The 22,649-nt window shown below is 46.4% G+C and overlaps 1 protein-coding gene across 2 annotated transcripts in view; it reads left to right on the top strand.

Annotated features, from left to right (window-relative positions):
• Positions 1-22,649, top strand: part of RASA3 (RAS p21 protein activator 3) — a 221,817-nt gene that overhangs the window by 111,423 nt on the left and 87,745 nt on the right. The window lies entirely within an intron of this gene.

Here is a 22,649-nt window from a genome sequence, read left to right as displayed (position 1 = left end):
AGGCTTTTAAGGGCATTGAAATCTATTTTGTTTACTCTCGCTTCTCTCTTCTCCTCCTCCTCCTCCTCCTCACCTACAAGGCTCTTGTGGCAGTAGTTTTAAAACAATAGGTTGTATTAGTGTTTATTTCCTGCAGGATATGAAAACTTTCCCTTATAATTTATCAGCTGAAGTGAGCCAATATTTGCGTAGTACTCAGCTATGTTGATTTTGCTCTAATACTGACACGTAGTTTGCCTGTGGGAGCTATATTAGACCAAGGAGACTCTCTAGGAGAACACTGATAATTTGTTACTGAAGTTCTGAGCTAATAAAGCAAAGATTTGTAAATATTCTAGTTTGAGGATAGTGAGAGCATAATATTTGCTGGAAAGCATGTACTGTTTGTGATTTATTTTTTTTGTACTGCTTATCACTTCCTCTGTTTGTGTCTTTATTAAAAAAAATGGTTAAAAGTTGTTTCTGGCTTCTGTGATTAGCAATTATCACAACTAGCAGCAGTATGAATAGTGTTTGGACAATTTTACCCTGTTGCTTAAACTTCTTAAGTTTGGAGGTTTCATGCTAGCTTCTCAGATCTGAACCTTAGAGTTCAGAACATGAGAAGCTAGCATGAAACCTCCAAACTTAATTACCAGCTTGGATCTGATATCGCTGCCACCAGCCAGAATTCCAGTGTCTGGCTCACTCTGGTTTCCCCAAAACCTTCCCTTGGGGACCCCAAGACTCAGATGCCCTGAGTCTTACCACAAAGGGAAATAACCCACTTCTCTTCTCCCTCTTTACCTCCTCCCAGATTTCCCCGCCCTGGGTATTCTAGGAGATTCCCTGCTTCAAGTCCTTGAAACACAAGTACCGAGAGATCAAATCTCTCTTCCCCCCTCACCCAGAGGGTATGCAAAGTCAGTCTTAGTAAATCTAACACAAAGAGATTCTCTCTTCCCCCCGTCTTCTTCCTCCCACCAATTCTCTGGTGAGCTGCAGACTCAATCCCCTTGAGCCTCCACTAAAAAAAAAATCCAACAGGTCTTAAAAAGAAAGCTTTATATAAAAAGAAAGAAAAAGACATAAAATGGTCTCTGTATCACGGTGACAATATACAGGGTCAGTTGCTTAAAAGAAAAAATGAATAAACAGCCTTATCCAAAAAGAATACAATTTAACACATGCCAGCAACTACACACATGTAAATACAAAAAAACAATATTAACCTATTGTCTTGCTATCCTTGTACTTACAACTTGGAAACAGAAGATTAGAAAGCCTGGAGACAGAAAGATCACTCTCAGAGCCGAGAGGGTCACCGAACCAAGACAAAGAACAAAGAACTCACACCCAAAACTTCCCTCCCCCAGATTTGAAAAAGTCTTGTTTCCTGATTGGTCCTCTGGTCAGGTGTTTGGTTCCCTTTGTTAACCCTTTACAGGTAAAAGAACATTAACCCTTAGCTATCTGTTTATGACAAAGGTTTGTTAGAATATATTACAAGAGATTTTTATGTTCCCCGCTGTAATGGTGGGCAGACTTGGAAATACTCTGTGAGGACTGCTATGTAAGGAGAAGGTAGTCCAACAAAAGGAGTAAAACAAAGGCTGATTTGTACTTGTGATATGTGTCTCAGCTGTACATCCTTTTTGGAAAATTAATTTTATACATTTGTTAGGGGAGAAGATGAAGTATGGAATATGTTTAACAAAACTGGTGAAAAATATGTGTAAAATGTTTAATCAATTCATTTTCCTTTGTCTCTCTCTTTCTCTCTCTTCACAACTGTTCTAGAAAGTGGCTGATAATTATTCACACTGAAGCGTGCAAAAAAAGCCTGTAGTGTGCAAACAAGAAGCCCCTTTAGTGTGCGGACTAGCACTTAAATATTCTGGCGGCGGTCCCCAGAGCCATAAAATCTAATGGATTAAGCACAGGGCTGGGTGCCAAAAACTCCTGTGTCCTAGTCCCACCTCTCTCAATCAGTGGCCTTAACACTCTTTCCAATTTTATATAGCAAAGTTAGTGGATGCTGCTTAAGAGTTTTCTCTACATGACTTGCCTAGGTAGTCCTGTTGCCTAATAGATTAGGGTTAAGACTTGTGGAAATATTTGCCTAATTAATTCATGGTGGAGCTGGGTACTAACGTGTGTGTCTAAAGTGCTCCTTTGTAAATTCAGAGTACTAAAGTGAACCAGTGGAAATATACTCCGGAGTTGTCTTTGTCCCTGGACAATGGACATCTAATCACGCTAGTACTGCAGCTTTCAACCCAGATCATTATGAGGATCTGTTGAGTGACCTAGCGGGGTGAGCAGAATTGCAGTGAGATAACTTAGCTCACTTCTCTCAGAGCCACGATGATGGGCAGTTGCTCTTCCTTGAGAGAGCTCAATTATATGGAGTCTTTGAAGACCCAGTCTTCTCTTTTCCTATTAAACATCTATTCCTAATCCTTACTTTTAGGGGGAATATGTGGGACATTATGAACTCCAGTGTGGGAAATAGCTAGCTTCACATCTAGTGTAGACAGTGTGATAATCCCCATATCTCCATGCCTGAGAGCAGCGACAGGATGAAGAAAAGTTATGTGAAACAATACATAGGCAAGACTGTATTAATGTAGTAAGAAGGAAACATTCTGAAGAATTTTCCAAAACTATACCAACGCCCTCAATTAAGGGTTGCTGAATTCCATTTGTCATGGTGACACGCAGTTGTGGGGTTCTGATGGGTTCTTTGTTGTGCCTGAATAGCCAGATAATGACAGTGGCCGGGAGGCCATGCTGCTTCCTGTTAAATCCGGACTTTGTGATGGTGCTCCATAGATTTATTGCCTCCAGAGGCTTTTGCAATTCACTGAGCTTGGGACTGAAGGTGATATCCACCAAGAAGCAACAGCCGACACAAAATGCAGCAGTCCATCTAATAAACCACTGTCTGATCAGCACATCACTGCTGCTCTGCTTCATGCACAGGTTCTGCCTTCTGGATGAAAAAGCTGGGCCATCATTCTCTGAAACTGTTTCTCTGCAACCTGTTAGAATAGCTGGGGATTGTGGAGCTAGCAATGCATAGGGTGTAGCCTGCATGAGCCTGACATTTAGCATGTCCTTCCAAAAATCACAGAGGGCGCAACCAAAATTTTCCTAAGGAGGGGTCCAGGTTACCTACCAAGTAACAGGTCTCTACAAAAGGTGTATGGAGTTAAAAGTCTATATTAGTACATGTTACACAGAATATTGAAGTACAAAATCTAGGTGTCGGGTTGTGAGTGAGGATGTCAATCACATTCTCTACTGAGATGGGCTGACTGCGATGCACTGCTAGTAGTGCTAATCCAGTGAGCTGATTTTCTTCAACAGTTTCTGAAATACCTCTGAGAGCCTCAATTATGTTTTAACATTAAACAGAAGCACATCCCAAATTGGAGCTGGCAATGTGCTATTCTGTATTATTTTTTGTCCATGTCTTCACAATACTGCACATGTGACAGTCTCTCCAATATCTGTCTCTCAAGGAAGCTGCTAGTCTGTGTAAAAAAATATTTTTGAAATTTGCATGTGCAAATAATTTCTTCTTCGTATGGTGGTCCCTCTGTGGATTCCAAATGTGGTATGCATGCACACCATGCACCGGAGCCGGAACTGTTCATAGTAATGTCTATTGAACTGCATGTGTTTTATGCATCAACTGTGTGGTGCATCCAAGGCTTTAAGAGGCTGTGTGAGTCTGCGCCACTCCAGTTCCTTCTTACCGCCACGTGGTCAAAGTTGGAACCCCAGGTCCCCAGTGCTCTTAGCTTGTTAAGACAACTATTCTTCTCTCATTGTCTGTACATAGGTTTTTTCTCTCTAGTTGTATATAGTTGTCTGTTAATTCTTAGGTAGATAGGTTATCTTTGTTGGACTTCTCCCCTTGCAGGGATTCCTTCCCCAGCCCGAGGACTATGCCCAGGCAAGCTGGCTTCAAATACTGTCCCTTGTGCCCATGCTCCTCCTCTGTGAGTGATGAGCACCAATGTTGTCTCTACAGCTTGGATAAAGTCCATATTGCCTCCCACTGCTCCATCTGCTGCTCCCCTGACGTCACGAGTTCAAGCCGGAAAGAACTGGCTCCGCAGGTTCCTTATGGAGGAGGCAATTTGCCCATGTGCACAACTATATCCGGAGCCCGTGGATCTGACGGCCCAATGCTCCGCACCAGCGGTGCGCACCTATCTTGGTCCTTCCCAGCTGGCAGTGACTGCACCGCCACAACTGACCAAGACCCATTATGCTCATAAAACGCACAACCATGAGCATAAAGGCGGTTCACCGACGAGGACTGCCTCTAAACGCAGCATTGCCTCTCTGAGCTGTGCTTGGTCACACAAGAAGTCATGTGTTGATCCGGACGCTCCAGCATCAAAGAAATCCCACTCAGACCATAAGTCGAAGCACAGTGCTCCATCGGTCCTGCCACTGGCTGCAGTGACTGGTCCACCACTATCCACTCTGGCTCCGTCCACTGCTCCAGGACTGTCTGGACTTGCACATCCGATCTCGCATACACTGGGATGCCAGTCCCCTCTCACGCTGACGGCTGCACTATTGTTACTGTATGATGGCTCCCCTCCGTGTTCTGGGCCTCCGCCCGCTCCCAGACTGCCATCTCCCACCGCTTCTGCTTCAGCCTCCTGTTCTGCTCTGCCTCTCTGCACAAGGCCCTTGCACGGAGGAACCTCTCTTGCTCCTGGACTGTCCGCCTTCGGTTCACCCCACACCGCCAGCTCCAGCTGTCCCCCTGGACTCCTCTTCTGCTTCTGAGTGCTCCTCTGAACTGGATTCTACCTTCTTCCACACATGGTCGTATAGTCCCAAGCCACGGCACCGTCCAATTCAACCACTCTACACCCTATCGGTTGACCTGTGGTGGCACTGCCAATGCCCAGCAAACCCTGTGCTTGGCCCTGCTGGGCATTTGGGACCCCTGCTATGACTGTGGGGAACATCCATGCCCTCACTACCAGCTGTTCCCTACACACAATGTCCCTCCCTCCATCTGTGCGGAGCCCCGGGACATTCTGGCACTGGCAGTACCATCAGACCCTCCAGTCCCTACTTGCACCGCTTCCGCCCTGGATGATGTGCTTATTCTGCCCTCCCCCGCACCCCATGACCATCTCCTTCGTTGCATGGCTGTGGCCCTCAATCTGACTGTGGAGGACATATAGGACCCCCAAAACCAGTTTCTGGACAAACTGCAACACCCCCCACCCCCGGACCTTCCTGCAGTGCCCTGCCCATTCATGAGGCCATTTTACAACCAGCCCAGACAGTCTGGCACACTCTGGCTTCTTGTGTCCCTGCTCCCAAGTGAACAGAAAGACATTATTTTGTCCCCTCCAAAAGGACTGACTTTCTTTTTACTCACCGCCTCCTAACTCTCTTGTTGTCCACATGATAATTGAATACGCCAGACAGCAGCATTTTAAATCTACTCCCCCGCCAATCATGCCACCAAGAAGTTAGACCTGTTGCACCACAAGGCCTACTCTTCTCCGGGCCTCCAATTCCAAATTGAAAGCTGCCAGGCCATCCTGGCCACATGCGACTTTCTCTTGTACTTGACTTCTCAGACTTCAAAGCCTTCCTCCTTCTGGAGAAGCAGCAGGACTTCCACCATTTTCTAGATGAAGGCAAGTTGGTTGCCCAGGTGACTCTCCAGGACATAGTTGATGCTGCTGATACTGCATCCTGCTCTCTGGCTTCAGGAGTTGTCCTCTGCCGTGATTCCTGGCTACAGTCTAGCAGATTTCTGAAGGCGGTTCAGACTATGCTTGAGAACTTCCCCTGCCATAACAACAAACTGTGTGTGGAGAAAAGACTGAGTCCACACGCTTCCTTAATGACTCTCATGCCATCCTCTGATCATTGGGTATATAGCCTCAGCCCCAACCCACAGACAACATAGGTCATCCTTCAGATCCTGCCTTTGTGCCACCTATCAGCCATATCCTCAGCCTCTCCCAGAACCTTCTCAGGATCACCAGCGTGCTGTCTCTGCTGCTTGTGCTGTCCCACAACCATCCTCTAAACAGTCCTTTTGACTGTTTCCCTGAGACTTGTGAACCCTCCTCCCAACCCCACCCCGATTGTTTTCAGGTGTCATCTCGCCCTTTTCACACATGTGATTACTCCAGATCACCGGGTGCTGGACATTGTTCATCAGGGCTACCTCATAGAATTCCTCTCCTTCTTTCCCCGTTATCCTCCCATGGAGCTTTCGGGAAATCCTTCCCAATACCATCTTTTCCAAGAGGGAGCGTGTGCCCTCCTCCGCAAGGGTGCCATACAACCTGTTCCACAGTACTACCATAGCCATGGTTTCTACTCCCCTTACTTCCTTGTACCAAAGAAGGGAGGTGGTCTCTGTCCCATTTTGGCTCTTCAGTTGCTGAACAAATTCACCCACAGATTCTGCTTCCGGATGGTCATGCTCCCCATCATCATCCAGTCACTTCCCCCTGGGGCCTGGTCCGCATCTCTCAATATGAAGGATATCCTTCATATCCTTATTTCCATGTGGACAGCCACCCTGCTCATTGCAAATTCCTTGGCTTCATGGTGGGCTTTTCCCACTACTAATTCTGGGTTCTCCCTTTTGGGATTGCCGCTGTCCCCTGTGTCTTTACGAAGGTTTTCACCATCGTGGCAGCCCACATGCATCACCTGGGTCGCTCTGTGTTTCCCTACCTGGACAACTGGCTCCTTATGTCACCATCCTGAGCCCACTTCCTCACCACCGTGCGGACCCTATGCACCTTCCTTGGCACCTTGGAGATATGTATCTGAAGAAAAATCGGTCCTCACCCCTACTCACATGCTTGCTTTCATAGATGCTCACCTGAAGCCTTTCTTCCCTCAGACCCTTTTGCTGCTCTCATTGTGCAGCTTCGTCATCTTCCATGCACTTGAGTCCATCAGTGCCTCTCCTTCCTTGGCCATATGGCGGCCTGCGTCTCCGTCACGTCATATGCCTACCTCTATATGTGTTGCCTTCAACTGTGGCTCCACTCTGTCTATGATCCTCAGTCAGACAGCCTTGGCAAACCAATCTTGATCCCTTCCTCTGTCCTCGCCTCTCACTTGGTTGTGCAAGCCGCCAGCAGTCTTAGCCAGTGTCCCTTTCACATACACTCCTACCCCATACCACCCTCACCATGGATGCCTCACTCATTGACTGGGGCACACATCTGGATGGTCACATGGCTCAGGGCCTCTAGTCTCTTAGGGAGGCATGGAGTCACATCAGCATCCTAGAACTCCGTGCTGTCTGTCTTACCTGCTCAGCTCTCCTACTCTTCCTCCAATTGCAGCATGTTCAGTTACTGTTCAACAACATGACTGTGGTTGTCTATATCAACAAGCAGGGCGGAGCCAGATCCTCCTACCTATGCAAGGAGACTTGGTACCTCCAGGACAGGATCACTGCGCATACTGTTTGCCTCCCAGGCACCAGCGACTCCTTGGGCAGATATTCTCGGCTGTTCCTTCCACGTTAGCCAAGAGTGGGACTACCATGACTGCACTCTCTGCTATTTCTTCCAGGGATGCTGCACTGGGACTTCTTTTCAACTCTGAATAACTACAAACTTCCCCTTTTTTCCAGGGGCACTATCAGCCTGGGCCCTTTTCCTCCCATGGATCACCGACCTCTGTTCTGCCTTTCCGTCTGTCCGTTTGCTTCCCCAAGTCATGCACAAGGTCTGTTGTGACCGGGCAATGCTCATTCTAATTGCCTTCCCCTGGCCTCGCCAGTATTGGTACACAGATCTCCTTCACCTCTCTGTTCACCCATCAGTCCATCTTCCGGTCCTCCCGAATCTCCTCGTGTAAGTACACAGCTGCCTGCGTCACCCCAGCCTGGGCCCTCTCCATCTCACAGCCTATTATTTGGATGGAGTTCATGCATAGATGACTCCAGCTCTGCCCCCGTTCATGACATCCTTGCGTGTAGCCACCACCCATCTGCTCATGCCTATTATCAGGCCAAGTGGCATTGTTTCACTATGTGGGCGTGCCATCACTATCACGCCATCGACTCCACTTCTATTCCTGTTCTCCTAGACTACCTCCTCCACCTCTGCCAGTCAGGCCTCTCCCACTCCTCCGTCCACGTGCACCTGATGACTACTAGCGTTTTTCTTCCCCTGTGGATGGCTTCTATGTCTTCACGTACCCAACCACCCCTCACATCCTTCGTGGCCTTCTCAATCTTTCTCCACTCTGCATAAATCTGCCCCTTCCTGGGACCTCAACGTTGTTCTGTCTGCCCTCACTAAGCCAACCTTTGAACTCCTGGCAATCTGTTCCCTTGCGCACCTCTCCATGAAAGTGATCTTTCTTGTGGCCATTACCTCTGCACAGTGAGTTAGCAAACTTTCAGCCATGATGGCAGATTCACCATCTTCCACAAATACAAGATGTCCCTCCACTTCTATCCCAAGTTCCTACCCAAGGTGGCCTCCCCATTTCACCTCAACCAGTGCATGTACCTCCTGATCTTTTACGCTAAACCGTACACCTCTTCCGGTGAGCATGCGTTCCAGGCTCTTGATGTTCGCTGGGTGTTGGCTTTTTATCTCCAACATACCTGCGCCTTCTGAACATCTCCTCTTCATCGCCATCGCGGAGTGCTACCAGGATCGTGCCCTTTCTTCACAGTGACTCTCCAAGTGGATCACCCATTGCATCGTGAACCGCTATACGGTCTCCTGAGTCACCCACCCTCCCAGAGTAACGACCCACTCTGCCCGGGCATATACTGCAATATTGGCCTTCCTAGCAGATGTTCCCTAGAATGACATTTGTAAGGCAGCCTCTTGAACTTCTGTTCAAACCTTTTCCACCCATTACGTCATCACCCCTGCCTCGGCGTTGGATGCTTCTGTCAGTCAGGCCATCCTTCAGACCATGTCTTCTGGTGAGACCTCACACCCGCCTCCACACTGACCACTGATTACTACTCAACCATGTTTGGAATCCACATAGTGACCATCACTCAAAGAAGAAGAGATGGTTACTTACCTTCTCTGAGGTTCTTTGGAATCCAGATAGGGACCACGGATCTCAGTCTCGCCCTCCATCCCCTCTGCTCTGGGCTCCTCTGATTCCTGATAAGAGGGAACTGGAGCAGTGTTAATCTGCACAGCCTCTTAGAGCCTCAGACACACCATGTGGTCAACACACGACACACATGCAGGTCAATGGACACTACTATTGTAACCCCTTGAGGTTTAGAGAGCATGGCCTCTTTAAATCTTTTTCCTAGGGTGGAGCGGGAGAGTGAGGAAAAAAAGAAGGGAAACTCCAGGGGGTGGCTCTGGATCTCGGGGAGAGAGAATGGCAGCAGCCCACAGGCCCTTGCAAGGGAAGCAGCAGAGAACCTGCCTGATGCTTGAGAAGGACAGAGTGTCTGATGGGGGCACCCCAGGACAGGAGCCAGGAGAAGCACTGTGCCAGTGAGGAATCGCCTGAGAAGGACAGGCCGGAGCTGGACCCCCAGTATCACGGCTGCATGGGGCTGAGAGTACTAGGGCTTGTGACTCTGCATTGGAAACAAGAAGGGAGGCTGCTAGCTAGTTAAGTGGGGAGATGGTCGCTCTGTGTGGCTTTGCAGAGACGGCAGAAGAGGACACTGAAGGGGTTTGTTGGGGAAAGTTCACTGGCGCCGAAGACGGCCAGGAGCACCTAAGACTCACCACTGGACTGGAACTTTGCTCAGGACTCCTGAACTCTGTGTGCAGACACATTGCTCAGTGTCTGCCCTCCAGATTGTGCTACCACTGGGCCTGGGGGGCCTTGGTTTGGATGCAGCCCTGTTCTACTGCTCTCCCTATATTTCCCCTTGTTTTTTTCTCCTCTCATCCCTCTGTAAATAAATATTTCCCATTCCTATATCCACTGTACTTTTCCTGTGGGTGTGTGTATTCACTCTGGGGCTTTAAAACAGGTGCCCCTGGGGTGGAAGGGATTTCTCCTGCTGCATTCCTGGGCGCACTCGCTCTTGACCAGAGCTGCCTGCAGAGCAGACTCCATCTTGGCCACGAGGGCGCTAAAGTTACACTATGAACAGTTCCAGTGCATGGCACACATGCATACCCACATTTGGAATCCAGTTAGGGACTGCAAATATCGAAGAACCTCCAGTTATGGTAGGTAATCTTCTCTTACATATGCAAATTAGATTGCTTGGATTTTTATGGCTCTGATTTATGAGATAAGGGTCTTCAGGCTTCTGGGGTGCAAGTTGAGGATAGCAAAGGCTAGTAAATTGATTTTTAAAAAGATTGTGTATAATAGTATTGTTCAAATTATATATAGAATTATTTGCTGTGTTAGACATTGCTAGTTTAAAATATAATGAATCCATTGTGCAGCGTCTGCATTCATTATGCTCAACTCCTCTCTTTGCTAGGTGCATGTAAATAAATTCAGCCAAGTTAATCATTGGCAAGTTTCAAAATGCCTGCATGTGCAATATATTGTAATCACAGGCTATTCAAAAATTAGAAAAAGAAGCTGTTTCCAGTTTTATATTTAACTTTCTTTCCACCACACCGGAAATAAATGGGTGTGACCCTTTCATCTCTCAAAAGTGGCTTTCAGGTTTTTCTCTTTTAGTTGTTTTGAAGAGATAAGAAATATATTTTGATGCAGTGGCAGGATGACTGAGTTATATGCTCACCAAGTGTAAATTTCACAGACCCAAATTGTGTAAGAGAACCAGGGAAATAGAACCAGTTAGTGACCAGATCCTTCACTGTAACAAGACTTCTGTCTGTCCAGATTTGCTCTCAAACTTCTAAGCACTGAACAGCAAGACTATAGAGCTCTCCTGTTTTAATTTTCTTTTTCTGGGTTATTTTTTACTTTTTACAAGCCAGACTGAAGCATGGTGTGTAATGAGGAGCACCTGTTCTTGATAAGAAATTTCCATTGTTTCAAAATAGTATACTTGAATTTTATGTCTGAATAATGTTCTGTCTTGGAAATGAAAACCAGATGCTAAAGTCCTCATGAGGTACCTGTTCTTTATCCGAGGGAGAGCCTTTTCCTAACTGCCCACCAGTGCTGTTGTGAGGGGAGTCCACGCTTCTGATGCTCTGGAATCCCAGGGTATTTGAAGCTCCTAGAGCCTGAACGGAGTCCAGTCACTGTCCTTGGGGTCTCTAGGCACACTCACATAGTGCAGACCCTGGCACCCCATCCAAGTGTCAGAACCTCCTGTCCAGACGCCAGCCTGTCTGGACACAGTGCTTGACCCTTCAGATTCCCTGCTACTTAAACATGCCCCTCACCTAGAGCTCCACCCAAGGATGTGGAGCTTCTGGTTACAATTTAACTCTCTCCTTGGGGCACACAGTAATTGTGAAGCAGTCAAAACACACACTTCACCCAGTCTTAACACCTTCAGGCTCCTAAGTACAGCTCATACACAACAATAACGATCTGAAACTGCAACATCCCTCATTTTCTATCTCACTCTTTCCTTGTGAGCTCTTGGGGAACCATCTTGAGTCCAGAAAGGTAGGGAGGCAGGGTGTCACATGGTGAATGGTTTCTCCCTCATTTACTAGAGAAAATGGACCCCAGAGCAGACTAGCCTCTGCCCTTTTGAAATCTTTAGTCCTGATGTGGCAGGTGGCACTCTTGCCATTTACTCCACATGAGCACAAACTGTCAGTTAACTTTGTTGCCAAGTGGACTTCCCCCTGCTTACCCTGTTCTTCTAGGCAAGGACCAATCTTCTGTCTACAGTGAATAGATTTCCAACAGTTGGGTGTTCGAGTCATTATTGTTCTTTTGCCACCAGCCATGGAGACCATGCAGACCAGAGAGAGAGAGTAGGCAAAAGTCTGCACGTTCAAAATGGAGTTTGCAGCCTGACAGGTGCAAAGGTTCATAATCTTGCACTGATTTCATACATTGTATAGACATATGCCCAATTCATCATGTACCATGTAAAAATATTTAACTAAAAGGAAAACACATCCATTGGCAGGATCTGAATGTGTTGAGGTGCTATTCCTCTTCCTTAAGAGAAACAGGAAAGCTAACATAGTGCCATTTGAAGATGTTTTGCAGTGTCTTAGCAATTGGGAAACATCTGATTCTTATCTATTAAATTGTACATTTGGAGACCAACCAGACCTCTGCAAGATACCCAGCATCTTTAATTCCATAATGAAGTGTGTTACAGATTGTGTGCCTGCACCCTCAACAGGCTGGATTTGTTATGTTAAAGACCTGTTGTATATGATGTAGGCCATATAGTAAGATCTCGTGTGCATCCCAAATTAGGCCCCAATATTTTATTTTGTTGGTGCTGCTCAGCTGTAAGTTAGTTATGAAATAGCTATGGACTGGAAGTGGAGCCCTCATCTAATCAGATGACCTGCCCAAGATAGACTATTAGCTCAGGCTGGTGAGCTCCTACAGGAGAAAATGTTTGGCTATGGTTGCGCACCTGGTTGTGGTAAACTAGTCCAGTTTCAAAGCTTCTGGTGGCGGTGGCAGTGCTAATTATTGGAATTCTGAAAACAAAATGGAATGTTTAATATTCGGTCATTTCCCTGTCTATACCAAAGATGCTCTTTGTTTCTTTGTGGAGCTCTCATGGCTGAGTTCTGGACAAAACACTGTATCAGTGGCTCTCTTCTGGTATTCTGAAAGTCAGGGAGGAGTTTGCCCCCTTTATCTCTTCCCTAGTTTTCTCTCACTTGCACAGCTGAACTGACTTAACCGGTTTTCTCAGACGGGGAACTGCATGTGGTTGACCCCTGAGCAACTCTCTGCTTAAATAGTTTGTTTCCACTGCCAGGCACCGAAGTTTGGGAAAGAAGACATGCAGACTAAAATAGTTTAGATCCCTATAGTGAGCCAAGTTTCTGTGGTCAATGATATTTATAAAGTGCCTTCCATTATATTTTATAAAGTGGAAGTTTCTGCTTATAGAGAAGTAAGAACACCAGAAATTGAAGGGAGAACTTGTCAGTGTAGTCTAGCCCCAAATATCTCCCTTACCTAAAAATGAAGTATGAAGGCTTTTGGAAAATTAATTAAATTGTAACAATTACAGCTGAATTTCCCAAATAGCATCTGTAATAAGGCATTCAACAGAGAAATTCTAAACGTGCTTTTTAAAAAAATTCTTTAGGTTCTAATTGCTGTCACAGCACAGAATATGGTACTCTGGCACATCAAAAGTACCAGAAATTTCTCTGTCCAGTGGGTCTGGCCCATAATAGGGGTATTAAGTAGTGGTTTCAACTGGTATATTGCAAGATTCTGGAAACCTGTCAATATTTTATATTCCAGGAGGGTAGACTGTACATGCCTTTATACTATATATTTAGGGAGGAAGGATGAGTCCAGTATTTAGTGTGCTAGCCAGGGAATTGAGAAACCGAGGTTTAGTTCCACACTCCAGCGCAGACTTCTTGTGTGACTTTAGACAAGATGCTTAGTCTTCTTGCACCTCAGTTTTACAAATCGGGATAATAGTACTCCCCTACCACACAGAGGTGTTGGAGGATTACATCTATTAAAGATTGTGAGGTGTGGTTACTATGATAATGGAGGTCATATAAGTACATAAGAGAGAGAGATTTAGAAACTTTTTCAAAACTGCTACTTACATGAATCCTTAGCCATTTGTTCTTTAACTCCAGCAGTTTCTGGGGACAGGCACATCCCAGAAAGATGCGCACCAGGGTTTCAAAGCAGTCATGAGCCAAACAATAGCACATGGCAGATTCTAAAAACCACTTTTGGAAAGGCAAGTATGGAATAACTTGTTCTGAGTCTCCATCTCTCCTTGTATTTGGATAGTTGAAGAGCCCCGTTATTATTAAGTTTTCTATTATAGCGTCTTTAATCTCCTGGAGTATTTCGCATCACCATCACCATCCTGGTCAAGTTATCGGTAATATACCCCTACTGCTATATTCTTCTTATTCAAGCATGGAATTTCTATCCATAGAGATTCTATGGTGCAGTTTGATTCATTTAAGATTTTTACCTTATTTGATGCTATGCTTTCTTCCATGTGTAGTGCCACTCCCCCATGAGCAGGGCGTATACTGTCTTTCCTATATATTTTGTACAATATTACTGTGTTCCACTGATTATCATAGTTCCACCAAGTTTCTGTGATGCCTGTTATACCAATAGCCTCATTTTAATACCAGGCACTCAAGTTCATCCATTTTAGTATTTAGATTTCTTGCATTTGTATACAAGCACTTTAAAAATTTGTCGCTTTTTAGCTGTCTGCCATTATGTGATGTAATCGCATGGGACTTTTTCATTCGACTGTTCTCTTTTCAGTTCCTACCTGTACTTTATCAGCTTCCATCCTAGTAAGCAGGAAAGGATATAGAGAATCTCCATTAATAGAGCCTTCCCTAAGGGATCTCTCTGTCCGCACCATGTGTTCACCTGCACCTGTCAGCTTTCCCCCAGCCCTTATTTTAAAAACTGCTCTACAACCTTTTTAATTTTACATGCCAGCAATCTGGTTCCATTTTGGTTTAGGTGGAGCCCATTATTTTTGTATAGGCTCTCCTTTCCCAAAAGGCTCCCTGGTTCCTAATAAATCTAAACCCCTCTTCCCTACACCATCGTCTCATCCACACATTGAGACCCTGAAGTTCTGCCTGTTTAACTGTCCCTGTACTTGGAACTGGAAACATTTCAGAGAATATTACCATGGAGGTCATGGACTGCAATCTCTTACCTAGCAGCCTAAATTTGGCGTCTAGGATGGGTCGGCAAACTTTTTGGCCCAAGGGCCACATGTGGGTATGGAAATTGTATGGCAGGCCATGAATGCTCATGAAATTGGGGGTTGTGGTGCAGGGGAGGGGGGTTGAGGGCTCCAGGGGAGGGGGGGTGAGGGCTCCAGCTGAGGGTGTTGGCTCTCGGGATGAGGGGTTGGGGTTGCAGGAGGGTGCTTTGGGCTGGAACCGAGGGGCTCAGAGGGCAGGAAGGGGATCAATGCTAGGCAGGGGGTTGGGGTGCAGGAGGGGTTCAGGGGTCCAGCTCTGGGTGGCAATTACCTCAGGCAGCTCCCAGAAGCAGCGGCATGTCCCCCCTCTGTCTCCTATGCGGAGGCGTGGCCAGACGGCTCTTCGTGCTGCCCCATCCACAGGTGCCACCCCTGCAGCTTCCATTGGTCGTGGTTCCTAGTCAGTGGGAGCTGCGGGGGCGGCACTTGGGCCCGGGACAGTGTTCGGAGCCCCCTGGCTACCCCTACACGTAGGAGCCGGAGAGGGTTATGCCGCTGCTTCTGGGAGCCATGCGGAGCCACAGCATGGAATGAGGCAAGTCCCAGATGCTGCTCCCTGGCGGGAGCTTGAGGGCCAGATTAAAACATCTGAAGGGCTATAGTTTGCCCACCCCTGCCATAGGATCTCTGTCCTGCCTTTTCCTATGTCATTGGTATATGTATCACGACCACTGGCTCCTCCGCAGCACAAAACATAAGCCTATCTAGGTGCCTGAAGAGATCCTCAACCTTCACTCTCAGTAGGCAATTCAGCAGGCCATTCTCCCGGTCATCACAAACCCAGCTATCTGTTTCTAATGATGGAATCCCCCAAAACTATTGCCTCTCTTCCTAATAACTGGGGTTCCCTCTCATAGAGAGGTATCCTCAATGTGAGAGAATACCATGATATCAGCTGAAGGGAGGGAGCCAACTATGGAATCATTTCCCTCCACTACGCTTTGATGTTTTTCTCTGAGACTTGCATCCTTGTCAACAGCACAGAGGCTCTCAGGCTCAGGGTGAGACCACTCTACTGTATCCTGGAAAGGCTTCTCTATGTACATTGATCCATCTCCCTGAGCTCCTCCAGTGCAGCCACTCTGGTCTCCAGAACCCATACTCAAGTCTGTGAGGGCCACAAGCTCCTTGCACCCAAATGCACACATACACAACCTGCCCACAAGGCAAGTAATCATGCATGTTTCAGTCAGCGCAATAAACTAGATAGCCCCCACTCTGCTGCTGGACTTCTTTTTATTCCTACAGGTTGGTTTGTTGGGATTTTCCCTCTGTTTTATTTATTTATTTTTTTAGGGGAAGGGGTAATTTATTGCCCTAAATTTAGAGCAGAGGTCAGCAACCTTTTAGAAGTGGTGTGTCGAGTCTTCATTTATTCACTCTGATTTAAGGTTTCGCATGCCAGTAATACATTTTAACGTTTTTTAGACGGTCTCTCTCTGTCTATATTATATAACTAAACTATTGTCATATGTAAAGTAAACAAGGGTTTCAAAATGTTTAAGAAGCTTCATTTAAATTTAAATTAAAATGCTGATCTTACACCGCCGGGCTGCTCAGTCCGCTGCCGCCCTGGGGTTCTGTTTACCTAGGCCAGCAGCAGGCTGAGTGGGACGGCGGCCAGGACTCCGGCTGACAAGGGGCCAGCAGCGAGAACCTAGGGCTGACAGTGGGCTGAGCAGGGCCGGCAGCCAGGACCCCAGACCAGCAGTGGGCTGAGAGGCTCAGCCCACTGCTGCTCAGCCCACGGATGGTCAGGGGTCCTGGCCCTGCCCACATAGAGTGGGTACCTACCTTCTCCCCGGTTCGAGCCCATTCTCTTGCTCTCTCTGCACTGAGCTGAGGGTGGGAGTGCACTGAGGACTGGGCTGGGGGTGAAGGAGCAGGCTAGGGGTTGGGGTGTAGCGTCTGGCCAGCAGCTAAAATGAAGGAGGGGGCTCAGGGTTGGGGCAGAAGGTTTGGGTGTGGAGTGCTTACCTGGGCAGCTCCCATTTGGTGCAAGGGGTTCAGGTGAGAATGTGGGGGTGTGTGTGCAGGAGCTCCCATTTGGTGTTCAGGGTGGGGGTGGGGATGCAAGAGTCAAGGCATGGGGTGTGTGGGGGCTGGGTATGTGTGGGGGTGCAGAAGACAGGGCAGGGGGCTAGGTATGTGTGAGGGGGGTGCAGGGGTCAGGGCAGAGGGCTAGGGGATGTGGGAGGTGCAGGGATCAGGGCAGAGGGCTGGGTGTGTGTGAGGGGGATGCAGGGATCAGGGCAGGGGCTTGGAGTGTGTAGGCAGGGTAGGGCGGGGAGCAGGGTGGGAGTTGGGACTCCTGGGCTCCGGGAAGGGGCTGGTGTCTGACGCTCGGGGGAAGAGTGCTGGGAGAGAGGACTCTGGATTCCTAGGTTTCCAGTTGGGCTCTAGTTGTTCGAGGGGGTGGGGGGCAGACAGAGACTAGGGCTCCAGACTCCTGGGTTCTGCCCTCAATACCAGAGGGGAGCGGGATCCAGTGACCTAGGGTGGGGAAAGAGGCACGACCCAACTGTTGCCAGGGTCCAGCAGGTGGCAAGCCACAGCCCCGGATCTCCAACCCCAGGGCAGCCTGCCTGAGTCCAGAGAGCGGGGCCTGCTGTGCTCGCGGCGGATGGGCACATGGCGCAGCTGGAACCCAGGACCCTTCCCCACTTACAGGCCTCGCAGGTGCTGCAACTCCTGTGTGGCCAGGTCCCTCTTCCTGCCTCTGCCGGTGGGGCTGCGTCCCTCTTCCTGTCCCCACAGGTGGGGCCGCCCAGACTCCACGGACACTAGGTAGTGGTATAGACACGCTAACCTGGAAACACAACCTCCTGCCGGAAGTGATGGAGGTCAGGAAAGCATGCACAAATGCCAGCGGGAGGGGCGGAGAAGAGTGGACCGGGCCGGGCAGGATTTTTAATGGCACGCTGCTGCCTGCCGGAGTCCTGGCCACCGGCCCCGCTCAGCCCGCTGCCGGCCTGGGTTAAAAAATACAAACATTGTATGGGTGAAGCACTAGACAATGACTTTCTGTAGACAGGTGCTTTTCAGGCTTCAGTGGGTTGGCTCCCATTTTTCAATTAGGCATATATCAGAGTCCTTTGTCCACAAGAGCCCAAGTCTGGGCCAGAGGTTTTTCCTGTACATCAATTAGTTTTAACTCTTGCCTTAACAATCACAGTAGGTAAAAGCAAAATGCAGTTCAGTGTTTGAGGTAGCTTAGACATTTTATAGACTATGCTTGACCACTGTACGTTAGGAGTCAAATTCTGTATAGCACATAATCTTAGAAAAATCCACTGGTAATTGTCCCTCTGATATTTAACTCTGAAAAATGCATGATGGTTCTGGGGATGTTTATTATGGGCTATCACCATTTCATTTCAGCTGGTAGAAGAAGCCCAAGCTAGTAGGGCTCAGCTTGGCAATATAAGATCATTTATAGGATAAGCTGTGGTTTGTGTCTTCCCCCCCCTTTTTACACACTGTATTTAAAATTAAACCACAAATTTGCAACTGCTGGAAACATAAGATGCATAAGTAGCATTTATATAATTTTGGTTGCTTTACATCTGTCTTTTGATATATCTGTCTGTAATAACTAATGGTTACATTTCCAGCTGAATTAAAATGGGCAATGAAAGTCTTTCCCTAAGTCATTTAAAAACAGTACCTTGTTCTATTTTTTGCTTTACAAGTTGTCATAAACAGATAAGTAAGGGTTAATAGAACAGGAGTACTTCATGTCTCTTTTGTCTGTAAAGGGTTAACAAGTCCAGTGAGCCTGGCTGTCATCTGACCAGAGGACCACTCAGGGGACAGGATACTTTCAAATCTTGAAGGAGGGAAGTTTTTGTGTGTGCTGTTAGTTTTTGGTGGTTGTTCACTCTGGGGGCTCAGAGGGACCAGACGTGCAACCAGGTTTCTCTCCAATCTCTCCGATACAGGCTCTTATAAGTTCAGAATAGTGAGTACTAGGTAGATAAAGCAAGTTAGGCTTATGTTTGTTTTCTTTATTTGCAAATGTGTATTTGGCTGGAAGGAGTTCAAATGTGTATTTGGTTGGAAGGAGTTCAAATTTATATTTTGCTGAAAGGATTTTAATTTGTACTTGAATACTTAGGCTGGGAGGGTATTCCCAGTGTCTATAGCTGAAAGACCCTGTACATATTCCATCTTAAATTTACAAAGATAATTTTTATTGTTTTTTCTTTTTTTAATTAAAAGCTTTTCTTGTTTAAGAACCTGATTGTTTTTTTTATTCTGGTGAGACCCCAGGGGACTGGGTCTGGATTCACCAGGGAATTGGTGGGGAGAAAGGAGGGAAAGGGGAGAGAGAGGCTAATTTCTCTCTGTGTTAGGATTACTGTCTCTCTCAGGGAGAATCTGGGAGGGGAAGAGAGAAGGAGGGGTGGGGAAAGTGCATTTTCCTCTCTGTTTTAAGATTCAAGGAGTTTGAATCACAGTAATCTTCCAGGGTAACCCAGGGAGGGGAAGCCTGGGAGAAGCAACGGTGAGGGAAAGGGTTTACTTTCCTTGTGTTAAGATCCAGAGGGTCTGGGTCTTGGGGGTCCCCGGGCAAGGTTTTGGGGGGACCAGAGTGTACCAGGCACTGGAATTCCTGGTTGGTGGCAGCGCTACAGGTTCTAAGCTGGTAATTGAGCTTAGAGGAATTCATGCTGGTACCCCAACTTTTGAACGCTAAGGTTCAGAGTGGGGAATTATACCATGACACAAGTTTATGGAATTTAGTCTGTCCTTTAGAGAAAAAACTAAAGTAATTTAGTTCTAATAAGTAAAGTAAAATTCTGCCTTTGAAGAAGTACACACAACTATTGTGTTAACCAGTGAGAACTGTGCACCTGTAAACAACAGCGGAATTTGATCTTTAAATAATTTAATGACTCTTTATAAAGAGTGGTTATACAGAGTAATATTTTATACTCTTTTAGCAATACCACTATTTTTTACTTCCAAACTCAATATTATTGTTTTCTATTTGAGTCCTGTCATTGTTGCTGCTGCTTCCGTATAAGAAGCTCAATCTGCTAACAGTTTTTTTGAATGAAGAATTGAGACACTAGACACAGTTGGCCTCATTATGGCGTTCCAGACCATTCCATGTTTGTGAAAATGAAGTGCTGATCAGCACTTAAATGAATGTGTTCCATTTCAACCTATTCAGCAGAAGCAGTATTTCTATATGTTGGTAAGGGGTATATTAGTAAATGCACTGGTTTCCAGGAAACAGAGTGGACTGGAATATTTTCTGTACAAATGTATTCAGTGACTAATATAATCAACTGAGAACTGTCCAAGCCTCTAAATTTCCATGTATAATGTTCACTGAATAGAACTGAGAGGAAGGATTGGACTTGTGGTGATGTCACTGGACATGGACGTGGAATATCTGAATTTGGTTCCTGGCTCTGCTACAAATATTCTGTGTCGACTTGAGCAAGACAGTTAATTTCTCAGTGCCTTAATGCCTACTCTGTAAAAGGAGGATAAATGCCTCTTTTCTTCCACACTTTCTATCTGGTGTATATTGACTGTAGGGGCTGTCTTTGTTTGTGCACTTAATACAACTGGGCCTCTCGATACTACCATCTTAATAATAGCACGTCCTTTGTCTATGCCAGGGTTTCTCAAACAGGGATCACCACTTCCGTAGGGAAAGCCCCTGGCGGACCAGGCCGGTGTGTTTACCTGCCCTGTCCACAGGTCTGTCCAATCGCGGCTCCCACTGGCCGTGGATTGCTGCTCCGGGCCAATGGGAGCTGCTGGAAGTTGCATGGGCCAAGGGACGTACTGGCTGCCAAATCCAGCAACTCCCGTAGGCACGGAGCAGCGATCTATGGCCAATGGAGCCGCGATCGGACAGACCTGCAGATAGGGCAGGTAAAAACACCAGCCCGGCCTGCCAGGGGCTTTCCCTACAGAAGCGGCAACCCCTGTTTGAGAAACCCTGGTCTGTGCATTGTCAGGAGACAGGCAAGATGGCAACTTTCTGAATCTTTAGTGGCTTAAATATATTTTTAAACTGGTGATTTACACCCCTTTTTAATTATTAAATGGCTGGATTACAACATGAATGTTATACATAAAGTGCTGTCTTCTATGTAAAAGAAATGCATTATCTAGTACTCTGCAGATCAGCTGAATGGCAATGCTCATGAGTCAGTTAATTCAGATGGGTCCTTGTGTTTTGCTTAAGGGCATAATTGACATGGGGGGAAAGCATACTGTTTACACAGGAACTGTATTCTCTGAATTAAACAGCCAGGCATATTAGCATAGCTTCATATTAAGGTACACACCCACACCTGAGCTTGGTAACTGGAAGTAATGAGGTATTCTGGGAATAATCGTGGGACTGCCAGTTTGAGTGATGTCATGACCTCCAAGCTGCTTTTCAAAGGCTGGTCACTCTTCCAATGTCTGACTTCCTGTAATCTTTTAGAAAAGAAAAACAAGGAAGAGCTAATGCAATGTTAGAGGTCTTTCCTTCTTAAAGAGACTATAGTTTAGTTTATTAAAATTTCATAGAAGTGAGGGAAATACGTAAATTGCCATTAACTTTGAGTCAACTATTTAAAGTTAAAAAATTCTAAAATAGGAAGCTGCCATCTTATTTGTGAAATTCAAACTTTTTGACGTTTTGAACCGTTACAGTAAGTAAACCTCTCATTTCATTCATGGTCACTTGCACATTTTGAAGAATTCTGTTCTTTCTGTTCAGAGACCAGTCTCAGCAGTGCCTGAGGTTACCAGAAATATTTCTGTAAAAATATCAACTAAACATATTGAGATTTTCTGTGGAAGGGACATGTTCTCTAGTACTCTTAATTCCTTTAAAGATAACTTATTGCAGTTGTTTGGTGCTTTATGTGCTACCTCAGTACAAATTAATAGTAACAATAAAAGATTGTGTCCCGACTGTGCTATGCATTGTACAAGCACATGGTAAAGCAGCAGCCTCTACCCCAGAGAATCTAAATTGTGACAAACCACAACATATAGATGAAACAAATGGGGAAGGGAGAACAAGGTAATAGTGAAGCAAGAAAACTGTCATACAAGAAGCTCTTTATTTGTATAACCATTGTCATCTATGTGTGCACTGTTCAACTGAATCTTAAGGAAGGATTTAAAAGGAGGTTACAGTAATGGCTTCGCAGATTTTTGCAGAATTTTTTCCTGCTAATCAGGTTTGGCTTGGGGTTGCGAGATGCTTCTGTACTTTTTGAGGGAGGAAACTGATTGGAGGATGTTGTGTTGAAGGTTGGGTACTTGACAGAGTGAGGGAGACAAAGACAAGAAGCTCCTATTTGTGGAGTAAGAGGACCCAGCGGGTTAGGAAGCAAGAAGGGGGATGAGTGTCAGAATGATAATCCATGAAGATTTTAACAGCAGAAGAAGCTTCTTGAAGGAGGGGCATGTTTGTAGGCATCGGGGTCAAAGAGGGGGAGGTTGCAGTAGTCATAATGGAAGGTGAGGTCCTGATCACAATTTTTAGTGGTGTGGACAGAGAGAAGATCAAATCTTGGAGGGCTCATGAAGGATGAAGCAACAAGATTTCGATACAGCCTGGATGTGTGAATTGAGAGAGAGGTCTGAGTCAAAGATGACTCCCAGTTTACAGATCTGAGGAACTAAGAGGGAGGACAACGGTGGTCTCCATGATAATGAAGAATGGAGTGAGAGGAAGGTTTTTGGAGGTGAAAATCAAGTGCTCAGCTTTGGCCATGTTGAATTCAAATTGATGACTGGCCACTTATGTGATGTCAGCAAGACAGGCCAAATCATTTTCTACTTTATTGTACACACAGTA

This window comes from Gopherus evgoodei, chromosome 1 (genome assembly GCF_007399415.2).
Source record: "Gopherus evgoodei ecotype Sinaloan lineage chromosome 1, rGopEvg1_v1.p, whole genome shotgun sequence".
In the NCBI taxonomy this organism is placed as follows: domain Eukaryota; kingdom Metazoa; phylum Chordata; order Testudines; family Testudinidae; genus Gopherus; species Gopherus evgoodei.
Note: the sequence above shows the minus strand (reverse complement) of the source record. Positions and strands in the feature narration are given on the sequence as shown.